General features: G+C 35.8%; 1 long non-coding RNA gene across 1 annotated transcript in view; it reads left to right on the forward strand.

Moving 5' to 3' along the window:
* The first annotated feature begins 2335 nt into the window (after nucleotides 1-2335).
* The window catches only part of LOC121013582 (uncharacterized), a 95656-nt gene continuing 78021 nt past the window's right edge, over nucleotides 2336-19970 (forward strand). The window contains exons 1-2 of the long non-coding RNA XR_005782789.1: nucleotides 2336-2552; nucleotides 3092-3158. This is a non-coding gene — a long non-coding RNA (uncharacterized LOC121013582). The remainder of the gene's footprint in view (nucleotides 2553-3091; nucleotides 3159-19970) is intronic.

The following is a 19970-nucleotide window of genomic DNA, read 5'->3' on the forward strand; positions in this document are numbered from 1 at the left end:
CCCCCTCAACATTCCTTCACTCCACCTGACTTACATAAGGATCAGCAAAAGGGGGAGGGGAGCATATTCACTTTTTCTCAGTATTACCTACTTGTAGGTTATCTTGCTATGCTTCAGAAGCCCTTATTATATTCACCTGATGAGAAACTAGCACAATTATGACAAAAATAGTCAATTATTTCTGTGTGTATAAGGAAAACAAAGCTTCCTTGTTTAAATGGTTCATTGTGATGGGGCTATGATCCTTTAGGAAGTCATATATATCTCAGTTGCCCAGCAAGCCTAATGGAAACATTCAGCTGGAGACTAAGCATTTGCACAGCACAATCTAATCTTTGTGTCTTTATTTGAATCCCTCATCCAGGCAAGTATTCCCAGAAGCTACCCTGCAGATTCAGCCAGTGATTCTCAACCAGGTCACCCACCTGTATACAAACATAGCCACTTTTGCAATGGCTCAACTGCACTGCGTCTCTGTATTAGTAATTAAAACAAAAATGCTTCCTTTAAAACTGCTTCTATAACTGAGGACTAAAGCAGGCTATAGTGGCCTACTTGCAACTTCTTTAGTCCATCTATTCTTCTATAAAGCATAATAAACTTACTGTAATTAAGTATAACTATCCCAAAGGTCTCTTCTGAGGATAATTTTAAAATTAATTAATTAATTAATGAGAGAGAGAGAGAGACAGCATGTGAGCAGGGAAGGAGCAGAGAGAGAGAGCAAGAGACACAGAATGATAAGCAGGCTACAGCCTCTGAGCTGTCAGCACACAGCCCGATGTGGGGCTCGAACTCACGAACTGTGAGATCACGACCTGAGCCTGTGAGATCATGACCTGAGCCGAAGTGGGATGCTCAACCCACTGAGTCCCCCAGGCACCCCTCTTCTGAGGATAACTTTTAAAGATTTTCTTTCTTTAGCAGGATGGGATTTTCTTCCAGTCTTTCTTTTTCTACTTCCTTCCTGAGGAAGGATATTTAGTATTCTATCTTCTGTAGTAGTGGTCAATACCAAGTTTGGAGGAACAAAGCAAAATGTCAGAGGTTGTGTAATCATAACGACAGTGGGTATTATGCCAAGAAGAATCAACACTGTCAGAATTAGCAGAAAAGTATGTTAGCCTACAGACTTTAATTTTCTCACTCTGAAGTTGCATCATGAGACAGCGTCTCTTTAATCCCATCTTGCTTTTCTTCCTTTTAAAGACTACAAGATCTATAAACAGGAAAACCTGCATCTTCACTTCCACCTCGCACCTATATGACCAGATCCATGTAGCTGAGAATATGATATAGACAACTGCCTGAAAGCTAGAATAAGAGGCTAAACAGAAGATGAGTCAGAATCATGAGTGGAAAACAAAAACAAAAACAAAAACAGTTGCAATGAGGGTGTATCTAAAGGGAGGAGTTAGAGATGAAAGACGTTTAGAAAACTTGTATTTTTATGATCTCATTGGTTTTGTAAAGCAGGTGCATCTGTGATTTCTCAAAGAATAATCAAGTGCAAATTCACATGGTAATTTACAATCTTCAGCACCTTAGTTGTGATCTCATGAAAACCTTGATAAGTCATCTCATTAAATTCATATTTTAAACTTGCAATTGTGTTTAGTGCAATTATTGTGGAAATCACTCTAGGTAAGTTTTTACTACAGGTCTTAGAATTCTGGATGTTTTATCTTATTTACATCAAGAAACATGGAAACATCAAGAGTACTTACTGTCTCAAAAAGATTTGCTACTTTTTGGGGCCCTTGGATTTGAAATGGACCTTCATTAATGACTGTGCTACCTGAGCAACATCAGAAACTTCTCTACCTGTGTCAACATCTACTAGGTCCCCCTTGCCTTCAGATGGTGGAGAATGATGCCTTAGACCCAGACCGGGAGTTGCCACCCTGTCCCAGCATGAACTGCCTGCTATTACCATGCACCAGAGTTCTGATTCCTTGATCTGTTTGTAGGGCTAGATAGTGAAGACACAATACTTCTTCCTTATCCTGTTCACCCCATCCCTCACCTCCATTTGTCTTCCCTGTTCTTTTCTTTTGGGGGAGGGGCGGCACCACAGGTGAAGCCCTTTGTCCCCCACTGGGCGTGGTCCAGGTGGTGGGTGGAGTGTGCGGTTTCCAAGGAAGGAAAATGTAGCAGTTGGAGCTCTTAAGGTAGGACACGCAGTGTTTAGAGAGAGTAGGAGAAACCAGATGGAGGGGCAGGAAAAGATAGGGTTGGAGGCGCGTTGCGTCAGGGGCGGCTCAGAAAATAGGAATCAGGAACAAGTTACTGCTAGTTCTTCCACTCGCGGCTCTTCCCAGAGGAAGTGGATCTCGCGGGATCTCACGAGTTCCAGGGGAATGCCAGGGGAATCCTGGGAGGAGAATCTGCCGGGAAACGTGGGTCCCCGAGGCTCCTTCTCTCTGTGTTTTCCATAAAAACGTCTGGCGCACCCCACCTAAGAAGCAAGCCCCAGTTCTGGTGGAGGCCTTGCTACCCTACTCCCACTCGAGTCACAGTTCAGCGGTTCCTCTTCCAAGGGGCGCAGCGAGGTAAGGTCCGGAGGAAAGGGCTCTGGTCCAAAGGCAGTGCAGGGGTGGTTAAGAAATAAAAGCTATTTAAACCCAGCAATTAGCATATCAATAAATATTTGTGGATTAAATGGGTTAATCAATGAATGTGGCTTTGGCACGACTCCAGTGAAATTTTCTCAGATTAATTCATGATGCAGATATATTTCACGCATATCAAAACAAATACACCGTTTTTAGAAATAATTAATATAGGATTTTAACACAAAAATTTTGGAGGAATAGTGAGAGAACTAATAGTTACTCTAATTTATTTTAAAACATAAATTTAAATATATTGATGTGACTTATTGTATCTTTTATTTTGTTTTTGAAAAAAAAAAAGATTGCTGTCATTCCAGTGTTAGCCCTCAAATGTGAAAAATGCTAACTTCTGCTCAATATTTATCCCCTCTCAAGTGTATGTCTGTTGCATAGAAAAATACTTAATTGAAATAAGAGTCTTTCTAAAACAGGGAAATTTTTAAATGGGGTCTTGTAAAATTTTATATTTCGAACAGATTTGCCTCGTGGTGAGAACCTGCTGTGTATCCTGTTTACAAGGTGCTTGGGGAACTTCTACTCATGGTTAGTAGTGATGTAAGTTCAATGCACATGAATACGAACATTAATATTGAATTTTTTAAAGGTAAAACACAGTGCAAACCAAGAATTATATTGGTCTTATTTTTCTATTTATACATGATTATTTAAGGCGTCATTTGTTTATCTTTCTCCAACTAAGTTACTCTAAAGTGGCAGCTAATTAATCAAAGGATATAATAACATTTGATGAAGTGATGAAGTAAGACCTATGAAGAATATGAGAATCAAGCTAGTCCTTGAAGAGGAGGTTTCATTGTAAATTATTTTGATTTTCAGGCAGAGAACATCAGTGTATGCCACTGTGCAGTTTTGTTTTAAAATCAGCTTTTTTTTTCCTGTATTTTTATTTCATTCATTCATTTGCAGATTCATCATTCAATAAGCATTCATAGGGTACATACTGTGTTCTAGGAACCATGCTAAACCTTTGGGATACAAAATAAAATAATGCACAGTTATCTATAGTTGTCTCCAAACAATTCCATTGTGGTCATGACATGTGTGTAACAGATTTAATATACACCTGTGTTATGCATTAAATCCTCACAATCTATAGGAGCTCATTCATAAAGCAGACTATTATTGAGCAGATGCAGTAAACAAATGATGTAAAGCTAAGTGAGGAAGCACTGACAACTCTTGTGACTTACTGAGCCATTTAAAATGAGCAATGAGCCAAAGCAGGAGTCCTACAGAGAAAGAATCAATAATGAATACATTATCATGCATATTTCCCTAAGACAAGGGTAATAATCATGTGGCATTCATTTCTGTTACTAAATAATTTTAAGGAGCCTCTCCCTTCCCCTCCCCTCCCTTCTCCATGGACTCTAACATACCTATTTCTGGTACAAAATAGAGATCTCAACTGCTGTTAACACCGTAACTTTGTTAGACTCACTGCCAGGCCATTTTTCAGAATCCATTGGCTCATTTAAATCTTCAGAGGGAAAATGGCAATTGAGCATGAGTTTTACATTAAAGCAATACAGCACTGGCTAAAAGCAATGTGGCTTTCCACCATTTCATCAACTGTGCTGTAGCCTGAAAACTTACAAAGAATAAATAAGTAAATTTCTTGTCTTGTCTCCCACCTTACTTTCCAATGCCATTTCAAACACTAACCTTATTTTTGCTATATTATTAAAGGATTATTTTCATATACTTTTAAATTACCTTGTTTAAAAAAATAACAGGTGAAAAACCCTACTATCTACCTAGGTTTCTTATTACTCTCTGTTGTCTTTCTCTAGTATTTTATTAATATATTATTATTCAGTAGGAAAATTACATACATTCAGTAAATGGTGGTGTCATAAAATTCAACTACATTTGCCAGGGGGGAAAAAGTTAAAATAGAAAGAAAACAGTCGTGCAGTTTATTCTGACCATCTTGTACTCACGAGGGTTATCATCTGGATTGAAATGAAAAACGTAACTCGGCTATTCTCTCAACCAGGTAAATTTCCTCATACTTTCCTTAGATTGAGAATCAAATCCAGGCAGGAGTACATATGTATAAGTATATTAAGACTAGCAGAATGTTGATAATTGCTGAAGTTGGATTATGGCTACATCGGGCTTTATTGTATTGTTGTCTGCATTATAATATATGCTTGAAATTTTCTGTGATACAAGCTAAAACTTGTAATAAAAATGCAAGTACACTCCATGGTCCTTCAAAGAACAAATTATTATTCCAAAAACATATGGGAAAAACAAAGTATGGTTTCCATTCTACATGCTCTATAAAACAAGTCATCCGTATCATTTACTTGTTCCTTGGAAAAAATATAATTTATTCTACTATTGCAGGAAATAACAGTTGCATTAGTTCATGTGTCGCTTTCGCTAGATTGTAGTCCCCAGTTATCTGGGGGTGGGGGGGTGGGGGTAATTGTTTCAGTCAGTTGAAAGGCCTTAAAAACAGACCTGAAGTTTCCTCAAAAGAGAAAGTCTGTTTGTGTGTTCCTTCAGCCTTCAATGGCCTGTTGTATGGATTTTGGAATTTCGAAGGCATTGCTTAAAATCATGTAAGCCAAGTCCGTAATTTCTAGAATTACAAAAGTGAGAAAGCATTGTAAAGGTTTAGGGATTTTGTAAAATTCTTAAATTTTTGTTCCCAGATTCACACAACCTAGGATGGATTTTAGTGTTTTATTTATTTTTTTTTTTTGAGGTTTACTTATTTATTTTGAGAGAGAGAGAGTGCTGGCAGGGGAGGGGCAGAGAGAGAATCCCAAGCAGGCTCCACACTGCTGATGTGGAGCCGGACATGGGTCTCGAACCCACAAACTGTGATCATGACCTGAGGCAAAATCAAGAGTCAGACACTCACAGACTGAGCCACCCAGATATCCCTAGATTGCATTTTAGATGGAATTAGGCCAAAGAGTTTGCATGTGGGCCAAAATAAAGCATTTTAAACCATTCAAAGTATACATGGTTTTATATATACAACTTCCATAGTGTAAATGTATGCCGAAATTTGAGAATTATGAGCTACAAAAGGAGAATTAAAGAAAAAAATGTCTATCAACAGAGGTTTGAATTTTCAAACCATGTTATCTTTAAGACTCTTTTATGAAATCCCCAATAGTGAGTAGGTGATACACAGAGAATTACAAACTTGCACACACCACTCTTTTTTTAGTATTGCCTCTGTTACCTTAATATGTATTAATAGAGTTTGATTTTATGAAGAGTAAGCACAGATGTATCTTACTGGAGCAAAAAGAGATAATTTCTAATATTACCAAAAAAATTAAAAAAAATATTTAGGACTTGATCTCACAATATCTCCTGATTTTGCTGATGATAAGAAATGAGATAAGACCTCACTTTACTTTGGGGCTTTAATTTCTGAAGATGGAACCATCACATTGCACTCCTCACTGCCCTGCTTCAAAGAGAAACTTCAGGGGCACCTGGTTGGCTCAGTTGGTTAAGCATCTGACTTCGGCTCAGGTCATGATGTTACAGTTTGTGAGTTTGATCCCCACTTTGGGCTTGGTGCTGACATCTCGGAGCCTGGAGCCTTGCAGCCTGCTTCAGATTCTGTGTCTCCTTCTTTTTCTGCTCCTCTCCTCCCCGTCTCATAAATAAACGTTAAAAAATTAAAAAAAAAAAAAAAAAGAGAAACTTCACACATCCATCTAGATCTCTCTTCAGCATTGATAGGCATTAAATTAAAACTTAAGAGAATAAACTCCTTTAATCACATACGGCCAAAATTTCTTCTACTAACTTGGCACCTGGTTATTGTAAACTCAGGACATAAATGTCATTATTTCCTGTTGTCCATTGATTTTATTCATTCTAGGCAATTTTCCATCCTTTACTCTTGGGACTGACTTCTCAACTTGCCTCCAGATTCCGGACAAGATGAGGATAAGTCGCATTACCTTTTACACCTCATTAGCTTTAACAAATAAGTAGCTGGCACTTACACAAACAGTATCTTACCTGCTGTTTTGTTCCTCACTATATTGCTTTCCTGCTGCTTTTACAGGTGGCATTTAGGCATGCTGTTCTGAGATATATCATCTCACAGACTAGCAGACACATATCAGAGGACAAAAGTTAACTAGGAAAAAAATTACAATTAAAATATCATAAGTTCATTAATATAGCACAAAATGGAAAATAACTATATAATTAAGACCATCAACAACTGCCAAAATCATTGGAAATAAATCATTACTATCTTCCATTTACCCACATTATTGTTTTACTTTTAAACATTTTAACATGAAAGTAAGTTTATTTTTAATGCCAAGAAGTTCTCTTTCTTTTTTTTTTTTTTTTGTCTTTATAAGGGTAGAGTATGCTATCATTGGTACTAAAATGGACAATACTTTCTCCACCTTCATATATCTTTTTGATGTAGCTGTTTGGACCTCTGCCACCGCTTAGTGTTAATCTATAATTGTTATCAGTAACTGAAAACAAATTCTAATGTGCCTCCTTTTAGGATTATAGTGAAGTGTGAAAGCAGGCATTTAATTTGAAAAAAAAAAAGATGAATTCAGATGCAAAGTTAAATGTAGATCCGCCCTTTCTGAAACAAACAATAAAATACATAATCCTTTTTTGATTAACTTATTCGTTAATTAAAAAAATAACTTTTTCAGTAAGTAAATAATTATTCCTCCCATGTGCCAGGCTATGGGGTTATAATACCTTATAAGGCAAGTAGGACCCATTCCACGCGGAAGTCACTCCTTGAAATAGTGGGTTGAAGCTGTGAAAGTGGGATTTGTGAAGTTAGAGAAGGAAGTAGTGAAACAAGCTGTGATATAGGCCCCACAGATTTTATCCTCCTGGTTTTGCTAGTGAGAGAACCATCATTATCACAGTTAGCTGCAGGATTGGGTTTAGGTCTCACTATGGCTAGCAATCTGGCACAGAAATAGACAAGAGTCTGGGGGCGCCTGGGTGGCTCAGTTGGTTAAGCGTCCGACTTCAGCTCAGGTCATGATCTCACGGTCCGTGAGTTCGAGCCCCGCGTCGGGCTCTGGGCTGATGGCCCAGAGCCCAGAGCCTGGAGCCTGCTTCCTATTCTGTGTCTCCCTCTCTCTCTGCCCCTCCCCCGTTCATGCTCTGTCTCTCTCTGTCTCAAAAATAAATAAAAAAGTTAAAAAAATTAAAAAAAAAAAAAGAAATAGACAAGAGTCTGAATAGAGTCCTGAAAATGAAGTCTGAATGAAGTTTTCCAATGAACATTCCTTTTCACTCTCCCCACTACCCTTCTCTCTCTCCCTCTCTCTCTTCTAAACCCATTCTTCTTGATTCCCTGTCTTTAGCACATACAGAGAATTTTCTGGGGAAATATTGCATGACCAGCTGTATCTTACCGCTGCCAGGGTGTCTCTGGACAGAATCATGGAACCCAAGTTAATTTAACTTAGGTGCCCCAATGTGTGAAATTGTCGTGTATTGTTTGCTGTTGTGAGACATTTAGATTATATGCCTTGCATTCTGCCTGATCTCTCAGCTTTCCTTTTGTACAACATGCCACATATGATACTACTTACTTGCCTTCATCAGGGGAAAATACCCATTTTTCCTTTATTTTAAATGATTCTCTGACAATGAAATAAGAAACCAAAAATAATGAGTAAAAAATGCCATAAACTTGTCCTTGTTAAATTGGCCTAAGAAAAAAATCAACATGATGGAACATGAGAACAATTAGAGTCAATGGCCATGTTAAATACTTTATTTCCATTATTTCTAGGCAAGTTAAATTCTAATTAAAAAAAGAACAAACAATAAACAAAAAAATAAAAACAGTACTGTCACTGCTAGTTAATGGATGCCATTCATTGAATTTATTTTATACGTTAGTTAGAAATGAGCTTTTTGTGTTTGAATGGGTAAAACCAAAAACTCCCAAAATGTCACTGCGGCTTTTCTGCCACTTAAGATTAGGTGGTTTCATAGTCAATGTCAAATTCACACTCATCTGCTACCCTGTTATCTCCAAAAAATCAAGTACATGTTCTCTTTATTTCTGGAAGGAAAGAACATTACATTTTCAGTGTCTGTGAGTTACTTTTTCCAGAGAGCAATAAATTATTGATTGTGTGAGATTCCATAAATAAAGCCAAATATAACCAGGTGATTAATCATTCATTTTTGGTTCACCTTGAGAGAGCAGTACAATGATAACAAAAACAAAACATTGACTGTGTTTCTTGTTCATTATGTGCAAGTTTAGTGGATGCATACTCTATACAGTTCATAAGGAATCTTGCACTGTTAGTTGAGACATTTTGGTGTGGAAAGTCTCCTCAAAAGGGAAAAATTACATCTTGAGAGTACCTACTATGTATTGGTAGGTTATACTTAAGTGGGTTACTGTGCCAAAGGTCAATTTTTTCTTCTTTTTTTAAAAATAAAGCTTATATTACTGGTTCTGATCCTGACTGCATTACTTACTTGCCATGCATCCTTATGCAAGTTTTTTGATAAATGGGGATAAAACAGGAAATTATTTCATAAGATAGTTGTGAGAACACATGCACATATACTTATCACTTAGGACCCAACCAGAGGAGCAGACCCAGTAGGAGCTATAAATATACATATATGTTAATGCATTTGTTACAGGAAATTGGTCTTACTGTTATCCCCACATCTCATGCCAGAGCTCAGAGTCCGTAGGTAGTCAGGAAAGGAAGTTGGATGCAAATGGAAAAAATCAAGGGCAGCCTGGAACCCACAAGCATGAGCTGGAGCCCCAGTGGGACTCAAGTCTGGTACAAGAGTATTCTGTATATGCTAGGGCCCTTTGTCACAAAGATAAGCACACCTGGTCGAGGAATGAGAGAAGCTGATGGTTGATCTTGAGAAGGGAGTGCTATTACATGCCCAGCTTCCCCTTTACACTAATAAGGTGAATCTGCTAATCAGCAACAATGTGTATTTCTGCTACAAAATGGCTGCTGCATCCCTTTGCTTTCCAGCTCTCCAAGAATTCTTTGTGGCCTCCCCTAATGAGAAACATATAAGAAAAGTAAGTCTAGAAAAAATAATACAGTTCATCTTTGTCAAGTTGACACATTAAAACAGCGTATCACACACACATATGTGCACAAATACAACATATATAAATATGTTGAGCTATTTGGGTTTTCTTTGACTAATCCATAGTATCTGTTGTATTTTTTTTTAATTTGCTTATTTTCACCTAGGAATTTAGTAAGAATCAGCACTGATTTTGTGAGTAAATGTTGATCGAGAAGAGGGCTTGTCAAAACAAGGTAGTCAGACTTAAAACAATTATCAGTTGACTGGATCAGAAGGACTAATGGATATTTTCAGAACATTTCATCCTAAAGCAGCAGAATATACATTCTTCTCAAGTGCACATGGAACGTTCCCCAGAATAGATCACGTACTCGGACACAAATAAACCCTCAACAAGTACAAAGAGTTCGAGATCATACCATGCATATTTTCAGACCACAGCACAATGAAACTTGAAATCAACCACGAGAAAATATTTGGAATGATAACAAATACTTGGAGACTAAAGAACATCCTACTAAAGAATGAATGGGCTAACCAAGAAGTTAAAGAGGAAATTAAAAGGTACATGGAAGCCAATGAAAGTGATAACACCACAGCCCAAAACCTCTGGGACATGGCAAAGGCAGTCATAAGAGGGAAGTATATAGATAGCAATCCAGGCCTTCCTAAAGAAGGAAGAAAGGTCTCAGATATACAACCTAACCTTATACCTTAAAGAGCTGGAAAAAGAACAACAAATAAAATCCAAAACCAGCAGAAGACAGGAAATAATAATGATTAGAGCAGAAATCAATGTTATCAAAAACAAAACAAAACAAAAAACAGATCACTGAAACCAGGAGCTAGTTCTTTGAAAGAATTAACAAAATTGATAAACCCATAGCAAGTTTGATCAAAAAGAAAAAGGAAAGGATCCAAATAAATAAAATCAAGAAGGAAGAGGAGAGATCACAACCAACACAGCAGAAATACTAACAGTAATAAGAGAATATTATGAGCAATTATATGCCAATAAAATGGGCACCCTGGAAGACATGGACAAATTCCTGGAAACATAAACTACCAAAACTGAAACAGGAAGAAATAGAAAATTTGAACAGACCCATAACCAGAAAGAAACTGAATTAGTAATAAAAAATCTCCCAAAAAACTAGAGTCCAGGTCCCGATGGCTTTCCAGGGGAATTCTACCAAACATTTAAGGAAGAGTTAACACCTATTCTCTTGAAGCTGTTCCAAAAAGTAGAAATGGAAGGAAAACTTCCAAACTTTTCTATGAAGTCAGAATTACCTTCATTCCAAAACCAAAGACCCCACTAAAAAGAACTATAGACCACTTTCCCTGATGAACACGGATACAAAAATCCTCAACAAGATATTAGCCAACTAGATCCTATAACACATTAAAAAAATTATTCACCACAACCAACTGGGATTTATACCTGGGATGTGGGGCTGGTTCAATATCCGCAAAACAATCCATGTGATTCATCACATCAATAAAAGAAAGGACAAGAACCATATGATCCTCTCAATAGATGCAGAGAAAACATTTCACAAAATACAGCATCCTTTCTTGATAAAAACCCTTAAGAAAATAGGTATAGAAGGATCATTCCTCAAGATCATTAAAGCCATTTATGAAACACCCAACACTAATATCATCCTCAGTGGGGAAAAAATGAGAGCTTTCCCCCTAAGGTCAGGAATAAGACAGGGATGTCCACTCTCACCACTGTTATTCAATATAGTATTGGAAATCTTAGCCTCAGCAATCAGACCACACAAAGAAATAAAAGGCATCTAAATTGGCCAGGAAGAGGTCAAACTTTAACTCTTTGCAGATGACATGATACTCTATATGGAAAACTCAAAAGATTCCACCCAAAAACTGCTAGAACTGATCCATCAATTCAGCCAAGTGGCAGTATATAAAATCATTGTCCAGAAATTGGCTGCATTCCTATACACTAATGATGAAGCAAAAGAAAGAGAAACCAAGGAATTGATCCTATTTACAGTTGCACCAAAAACCATAAAATACCTAGGAATAAATCTAACCAAATAGTTGGAAAATCTGTATACTGAAAATTATAGAAAGCTTATGAAAAAAATTGAAGAAGACACAAAAGAATGGAAAAAGATTCCATGCTCCTGGATAGGAAGAAAAATATTGTTAAAAAGTCAATACTACCCAAAGCAGTCTACATATTCAAATGTAATCCCTATCAAAATAACGTCAGCATTCTTCACAGAGCTAGAACAAACCATCCTAAAATTTGTATGGAACCACAAAAGACCCCGGATAGCCAAAGCAATCTTGAAAAAGAAAACCAAAGCAGGAGGCAGAATAATCCCAGGCTTCAAGATGTATTACAAAGCTTTAATCATCAAGACAGTATGGTACTGGCACAAAAACAGACACTCAGATCAATGGAGCAGAATAGAGAACCCAGAAATGGACCCACAAGCGTATGGCCAACTAATCTTTGACAAAGCAGGAAAGAATATCCAATGGAATAAAGACAGTCTCTTCAAGTGGTGCTGGGAAAACGGGACAGTGACATGCAGAAAAATGAACCTATATCACTTTCTTATACCATACCCAAAAATAAACTCAAAATGGATGACTTAAATGTAAGACAGGAAGCCATCAAAATCCTCAAGGAGAAAGCAGGAAAAAACCTCTTTGATCTTGACCATAGCAACTTCTTTTTTTTTTTTTTAATTTTTTTTTTCAACGTTTATTTATTTTTGGGACAGAGAGAGACAGAGCATGAATGGGGGAGGAGCAGAGAGAGAGGGAGACACAGAATCGGAAACAGGCTCCAGGCTCTGAGCCATCAGCCCAGAGCCTGACGCGGGGCTCGAACTCATGGACCGCGAGATCGTGACCTGGCTGAAGTCGGACGCTTAACCGACTGCACCACCCAGGCGCCCCATTGACCATAGCAACTTCTTACTCAATACTTCTCTGGAGGCAAAGGACACAAAAATGAACTGTTGGGACCCCATCAAAATAAAAAGCTTCTGCCCAGTGAGGGAAATGATCAGCAAAGCTAAAAGGCAACTGATGGAATGGGAGAAGATATTTGCAAATGACCTATCAGATAAAGGGTTAGTACCCAAAATCTATAAAGAACTTATCAAAGTCACCACCCCAAAACCAAATAATCCAGTGAAGAAATGGGGAAAAGACATGAATAGACACTTCTCTGAAGAAGGTCCAGATGGCCAACTGACACCTGAAAAAATGCTCAACATCACTGATCATTAGGGAAATACAAATCAAAACCACAATGAGATACCGCCTCACACCTTTCAGAAATGGCTAACATTAACAAGTCAGGCAACAACATGTTGATGAAGATGCAGGGAAAGATGATCTCTTTTGCACTGCTGGTGGCAATGCAGCTGGTGCAACTCTGGAAAACAGTATGGAGGTTCCTCAAAAAGTTAGAAATAGAACTACCCTATGACCCAACAATAGCACTACTACATCTGCTAGGTATTTCTCCAAGGGATACAGATACGCTGTTTTGAAGGGACACATGCACCCCAGTGTTTATAGCAGCACTATCAACAATAGTAAAAGTTTGGAAAGAGCCCAAATGCCCATTGATGGTTGAATGGTTAAAGAAAGATGTGGTATGTATACACACACACACACACACACACACACACACACACACACACACATACATATACACATACATACATACAGTGGGGTATTACTTGGCAATCAAAATGAATGAAATCTTGCCATTTGCAACTACATGGATGGAACTAAAGGGTATTATGGTAAGTGAAAAATTAGGCAGTTAAAGACAAATATCATATGACTTCACTCATATGAGGACTTTAAGATAAAAAACAGATGAACATAAGGGAAGGGAAGCAAAAATAATATGAAAACACACAGGGGAACAAAACATAAGAGACTTTTAAATATGGAGAACAAACAGGATTACTGGAGGGGTTGTGGGAGGGAGGATGGGCTAAATGGGTTAGGAGCATTAAGGAATGTACTCCTGAAATCATTGTTGCACTCTATGTTAACTAACTTGGATATAAATTAAAAAAAAAATACATAGAAATACCCCCCCAAAAATGTTCTCAACACAAAAAAGAAATGGTAATTTTGTGAGTTGATGAAAAGTATAAGGTAAAGCTACACTGGAATCATTCACAATATATGCCCCTGATGAAATCAATATGTTGTATACCATAAACATACACAATGTTATATGTCAATTATATCACAATAATTTTTTAAAAAGACAAAAAAAGTGTCAGTTGACATAAAGCTATTATTTTAAATGGATTAATTATTTAAAACATACTTCAAAGTTACCAAAAATTAATTAAAAGTAGAAATTTCTGATCTTTGTAAGTGATACAGCTTCTGCCTATCTAACATTTAAGATAAAATGTACTCAAGAAATCCCACTTTGACCTCTCTTCCATAAAAAGTTCAGGAGTGTAGCCCCAACTTCTCTGACCACTCATTTTCTAAATCTTCTTTAAAAGGGATAGATTTTATTTTGAAGTATTCATTTTACATATGGATTCTGTATAGAGCCACTTTATTCTTGCTGAGGAGAATATTCCTTTGCTGTAGGGGACAGAGTAAAGTAATCATTAACTGCTAAATTAAGTTTATTTTCAATTGAATAAATATAAATTCAGGTACTCTGACAATGTGTCAAACCATTTAACCTTTTATGATTGTTAGTTTAATTCTTCAGTGAATAGTATTAACTTTTGTTTTTTAATAGTAATATAGTGACTAGTCACATTCTTCTAATTTACTCTTAAATAGTATCTGCTATATTTTGGTGCATTGTGCCTTGAGATCTTCATGCGTTTGAGGACTCTTTGCAGTCACTAGCCCTGACTGCTTAGAGCAAAATCTCAATGTAGTGTATATAATAGCAACTGAGATACTTTTTTAAAAATATTCACATCTTATAGAATAGGGTTACTATTTATTATAAGGTCTGTTATGGAGTCCAGGATCTGAATTTTTAATAAACCAGAAGTCATTCTTGTATGGGTTTTTAACACTATACTTTGAGAACATTATTTTAGGAAATAGTATGATGTCAAGTTATGGCTGGCTACAGAGTGAGATATATATATATATATATATAGAGAGAGAGAGAGAGAGAGAGAGAGAGAGAGAGAGAGAGAGAGCTGTGAATGAATGTAAGAGGAGGGAATTCCTAAAGGGTATGTGAGAATGTTATCTGTCACAAATTTTTGCCTGAGAACATTTGACATCTGCTTGTTTAGTGCATTTTGTGTTCCAGGATCAGCTGGTAGTAGACCAAGCTAGATTTCTGGGAGTTTATCAAGAATAACAGTGCAGACAATATTTGTGCCTAAAAAAATTTGCTCCTAGCAATTTGTAGAAAATATATTCTCACAAAGGCCAGAACTGCTGAAGTGTTGTATGAGAAATGAGTAATCATCATATTTAGATAGTTGGGGTCAAAACTAGAAGTTACTCAAATGCTTCAGTTGTGTTAGTCCTTGAGTGTAGCAACTTACAATATAATAATCTTTGTATGCCTTTCCAAACTTTTTCTTAAGGCCTATTCTTTTTCTTAACTGTGAAGTTTAGATATATCCACTGTCTCTCATATTTAATTATTAATCCCTATTAATGATTTCAGAAGAAATACTGCGTGAAAATACAAAGCAAACTGTTTGAAGATATAAACGTTAGTGATTGTAGAAGAAAACCAAACCAAAACAAGACCAAAAAAAAAAAAAAAAAAAAAAAAAAGCATGTAAGCAATATCCATCAAACTGTACAATCACTTAAAAAATTCACTAGGTGTTTTGTTTAAAGAGCTGATTTTTAGGAGCATATTATGACTCAGAGAATTGAAATAACAGTTTACATTAAATGAGAACCAATGAATACAGATGGGAAGTTTCATTCTTATAATTTCATCTATACCCTTTTTAATGGAGTTTTGTCTTTTGGAACTAGTCACACACTTAAATGGTAAAATATGGATGAAGAGATCATACTATCCATGTTTTGAGGGAAAATTAAAAAAATTAAATTTAGCTTATTTTTACTGTCCTAATGCCCCATTATATTTTATTTATATATCCAATATTTTTGAATGTTTATTATTCAATTTGGTTGCTAAGTGTTTTATCTGCATTGCTTAATCTTCACAGCACCCAAAACACTTGCATAAATAAGTAGTTTTACCCATAGCCAAGGTCTATATAAGAAGTGATAAAATGAATTGAAATATGATTGTTAAATATTATATAAGCTTTAAGTGTTTTAAAAATATGTATTTTAACTCTGCTTAAAAGTAAAGCTTTGTATAATCACTTAGTCAAAGTAGGGAGTATCTTGGCTCTTTTTCTTCTTTTTTTGCCTTCAATCTCAAGTGCACAAAGTTGAATTAATCCTACTCCTCAAATCATGGTGTATTATGAACATTGGTCTGAGCAATGGCTGTGTTCTTATTTTGTTTACCTATGCCTTTTTGTCTCTGTCCCCTATTTCTATTTTCCTTCTGTTTCTTTATGGCAGTTATTCTGATATATTTATTATCAATTTTTTATTTTGTGTGCATTCTTGTAAATTGTGTCTTGTGTCCTATTCGTAGGCATTTATTCTGGCAAATGATATATCATTTTCATTTTTTTCCCAACTTAATATTATGTTAAAAAATTCTGTTCACCTGCATTTTTTTAAATATATTTTATTTATTTTGAGAGAGGACAGAGTGTGAATGGGGGATGAGGGGCAGAAATAGAGGGAGACAGAATCCAAAGCAGTCTCCAGGCTCTGAGCTATCAGCACAGAGCCCAACGCTGGGCTCAAAGTCACTAACCTTGAGATCATGACCTGATCCGAAGTCAGACGCTCAATCTGCTGAGCCACCCAGGTGCCCTATTCGCCTACATTGTTATGCACACATCTAATCTATTTCTTCTAACTGTCCATTATATTCTATAATATTTATCCACATTATTTTACCTTTCCGCTCTTAATTGGTAATACTGACCTTTTTTTTTAAGTCCCCAACTATAAATAATTCTTCATTGAATATTGTTGAATATATTTGCCTTTGGGGCATTTACTCAAAAGCCAAAATGCTACGTCACAGGCTATCTTACAAAATGGTACTAGTTGGCACTCCAGATGGCCAGTCTATACCTCCCACCTATAATCCATGGTAGTTTCAATACTCCCACTGTTTCCCAAAAAATAATATTTTCAGTTTTTAACTTTTTACCATTATAAGGCATGTATGGAAAGTGATTTCTCATTTTTGTTTCGATTTGCAATTTTATGATTATTAAAATTTTAAGCACTCCTTCATATTCTCATAAGACTTTCAGGTACCTTCCTCAGTATCTTGGTCATATCTTTCACCTGATTTTCAATTGTGTTTGCTGTTTTATTCTTGTTGTTTTGAAGGAAATCCGTGGATAGTCTAAGTACTAATTCTTTGTTGATTTTATATTTGACAAATGTTCTTATTCATGATCAGTTAACTTTATTAAGAAGTTTGGAATTTTCTATTTATAACCAATATGCTAAAATATTACTATATATTTAAGTTAATTTTTTTCTTTCTGTCACCTAACAGGGGGTCTATAAATAGTTTAGTTTTAGGTCTTCAGATTTATCTGAATCTGGGAAATTTTGACTCCATTATTACTATATTATTTTCTCCTTTCTATTTTTAAAAAAATTAAATTTTATTGTTTTTATCATCCTTTCAATTTTTTATTTCTCTTTAAGATATCTATAATATTTGGATATTTATGCTTCTTTTATTTATATTTAACTTTTGTGTTCTTTATTCCAACATTTTTTGTGAAATTTACCCCATATAATCATTTAACTCATAAATTCATTCTTCAGCTGTTTCTGTTCCACTGTTTTTTTCTCTATTTGTGTTCTTCATTTCATTAGTATCTAACATGTTAATATCTTCCTTTTCTTGATTAAATATACTTACACTTATTTTAAATTATTGTTCACTGCTTCAATAATTCTTCTTCAGATGATAAATATTATCCACTTTGTGTTTTTCTTTTGAAGTACTCTGTTCTTCAGTTATGTTGTATTTTGCCCTGTGAGCCCGTATTATCCTTAAGAGAGTAGCTTTCTCTTTTAGTAATGTCTATCATGGAAGTGGCTAATTACCCACCTTGTTCATTTTGTGCAGAATATTTAATAATGTAAATTTATATTAAGAGAAAACAAGTTTTATTATATTTTGCATGTTTATATTTGGTATAGTAGTTTTAATTTTCTGAACTGGTAGATGTCTTCATAATAATATCTACTAAAGAAAGTCAGAGTATCTGTACCAGACTGTATGTTAAAAATTTAATCTATGATATCAACTAGGATTGTATTTGAACAGAATAATCAAATAACTGGCTAGTACTGAAAAAATAAGTTAGAAAGTTGTTTGTTTAACACAAAAATTCTGCAGGTAGGCCATCTGGGGCTTTGTACAAGCTACAAAAATATAAAAAAAGGAATTTGTTCCTTTTATTATCTTATTCCAGTTAGCTTTTAGGGCTTTCATCCACACATGATAAGATAGCATCTGCATCTTTACTAATCAGAAGCATTTCTGATACTTCACATTGGAATCATGGAGTTTGGCAAAGGATAAAGAGCCAAATGAGATGTCATATGAGTTTGTACATTATATACATTTTTTTGGCAACCTTACCCAATGTCTTTTTATTATATCACATTTGCTAAACTTGAGTCACACAACCACTCATAAAAGAAACTTGGAGGACTAAGATAGCATGGGATCATCCCCACTCTATCACCAATGAAAATACGAGACTGGGGCTTTGTAAGACTCTATGCACATTACTCCCTGGATCCTTATTTGAACTTGGTGAAGTATGTGTGTAGCACCTACATGGGTGCAATGGATTTTTATATGTTAGAATACCATTCTTTCCTATTATTTTCTTACAAAGAATAAGAATAATCTAATAATTAAATTATTATTTCTCATTATTATCCCTAATAATCCAGCATTAGGAATAATCTCCTAAATATTAAACTTTTACTTGTGCTTGGGTCCAGGAGGTAAAGAATGGAAGCAGGAGAGACTATTTATCACAGGAACCTTGGAGGAGCTTCATGTGATTTTGGTTTGCATAGCAAATGCAAGAGGAACTGATTAAGACTTGGTGACTAAATATAATGAGCTGTTCTAGGTGGAATCCTGGAACAGTAAAAGGACATTAGGTGAAAACTAAGGGAATCTTAATAAAGCATGGCCTTTAATTATTACTCATGTATCACTATTTGGTTTATCAATTTTAGTCATTGTATACCACACTAGTGTAAGATGTTAACATTAGAGGAAATTGGGTGTGGAGTGTATGAGAACTCTATATTATCTTTTTAATTTTTGTGTAAATCTAAATTTGTTCTAAAAATAAGGGTTTATTTAAAAGAAACAATAGATATATAGAGAGTTGAGGTCAAACTATGGAGCCACAAGATGTGCCTTGAATTCTTCCAACTACAGGAAGCAAAGTTGACAATGAGCCCCAGCTGACGCATCCTGAAAGCCATTGTTCATTAGCTCCCAGTCAGTGGCCAAGCATGTCAGGGATACTAAGCAGACTTGTTCTTAAGAGACATGGGACTCTTCTGAGGGGATTCTCCTCCTCCTACTCCTTTTTTTTTAATTAAGATTTTTCTTTTCTTTTCTTTTCTTTTTTAATTTAAATTCAAGTTAGTCAACATATAGTGTAACAGTGGTTTCAGGAGTAGTATTTAGTGATCTGTCACTTACATATAACGCCCAGTGCTCATCTCAACAAATGCCCTTCTTAATGCCCATCCACCCCCCCCCCCCAACATGCTTCCATCAAACTTCAGTTTGTTCTCTGTATTTAAGGTTATTTGTTTTTTGGGTGTTGGGTTTGTTAAGTTCTTTATATATTTTGGATACTAACCCTTTATCAGGTATGTTATGTCCCTTTCTGTAGGTTGTCTTTTAGTTTTGTTGATTGTTTCCTCACTTTACAGAAGCTTTTTATCGTGATGAGGTCCCAAGAGTTCATTTTTACTTTTGATTCCCTTGCCTCTGGAGACTTAGTATGAAGTTGCTGTGGCTGAGGTCAAAGATGTGTTGCCTGTTTTCTCCTCTTGGAATTTGATGGTTTCCTGTCCTATGTTTAGGTCTTTCATCCATTTTGAGTTTATTTTTATGTATAGTGTAAG

Source organism: Herpailurus yagouaroundi, unplaced genomic scaffold (genome assembly GCF_014898765.1).
Source record: "Herpailurus yagouaroundi ecotype Mexico unplaced genomic scaffold, PumYag 29, whole genome shotgun sequence".
NCBI lineage: Eukaryota > Metazoa > Chordata > Mammalia > Carnivora > Felidae > Herpailurus > Herpailurus yagouaroundi.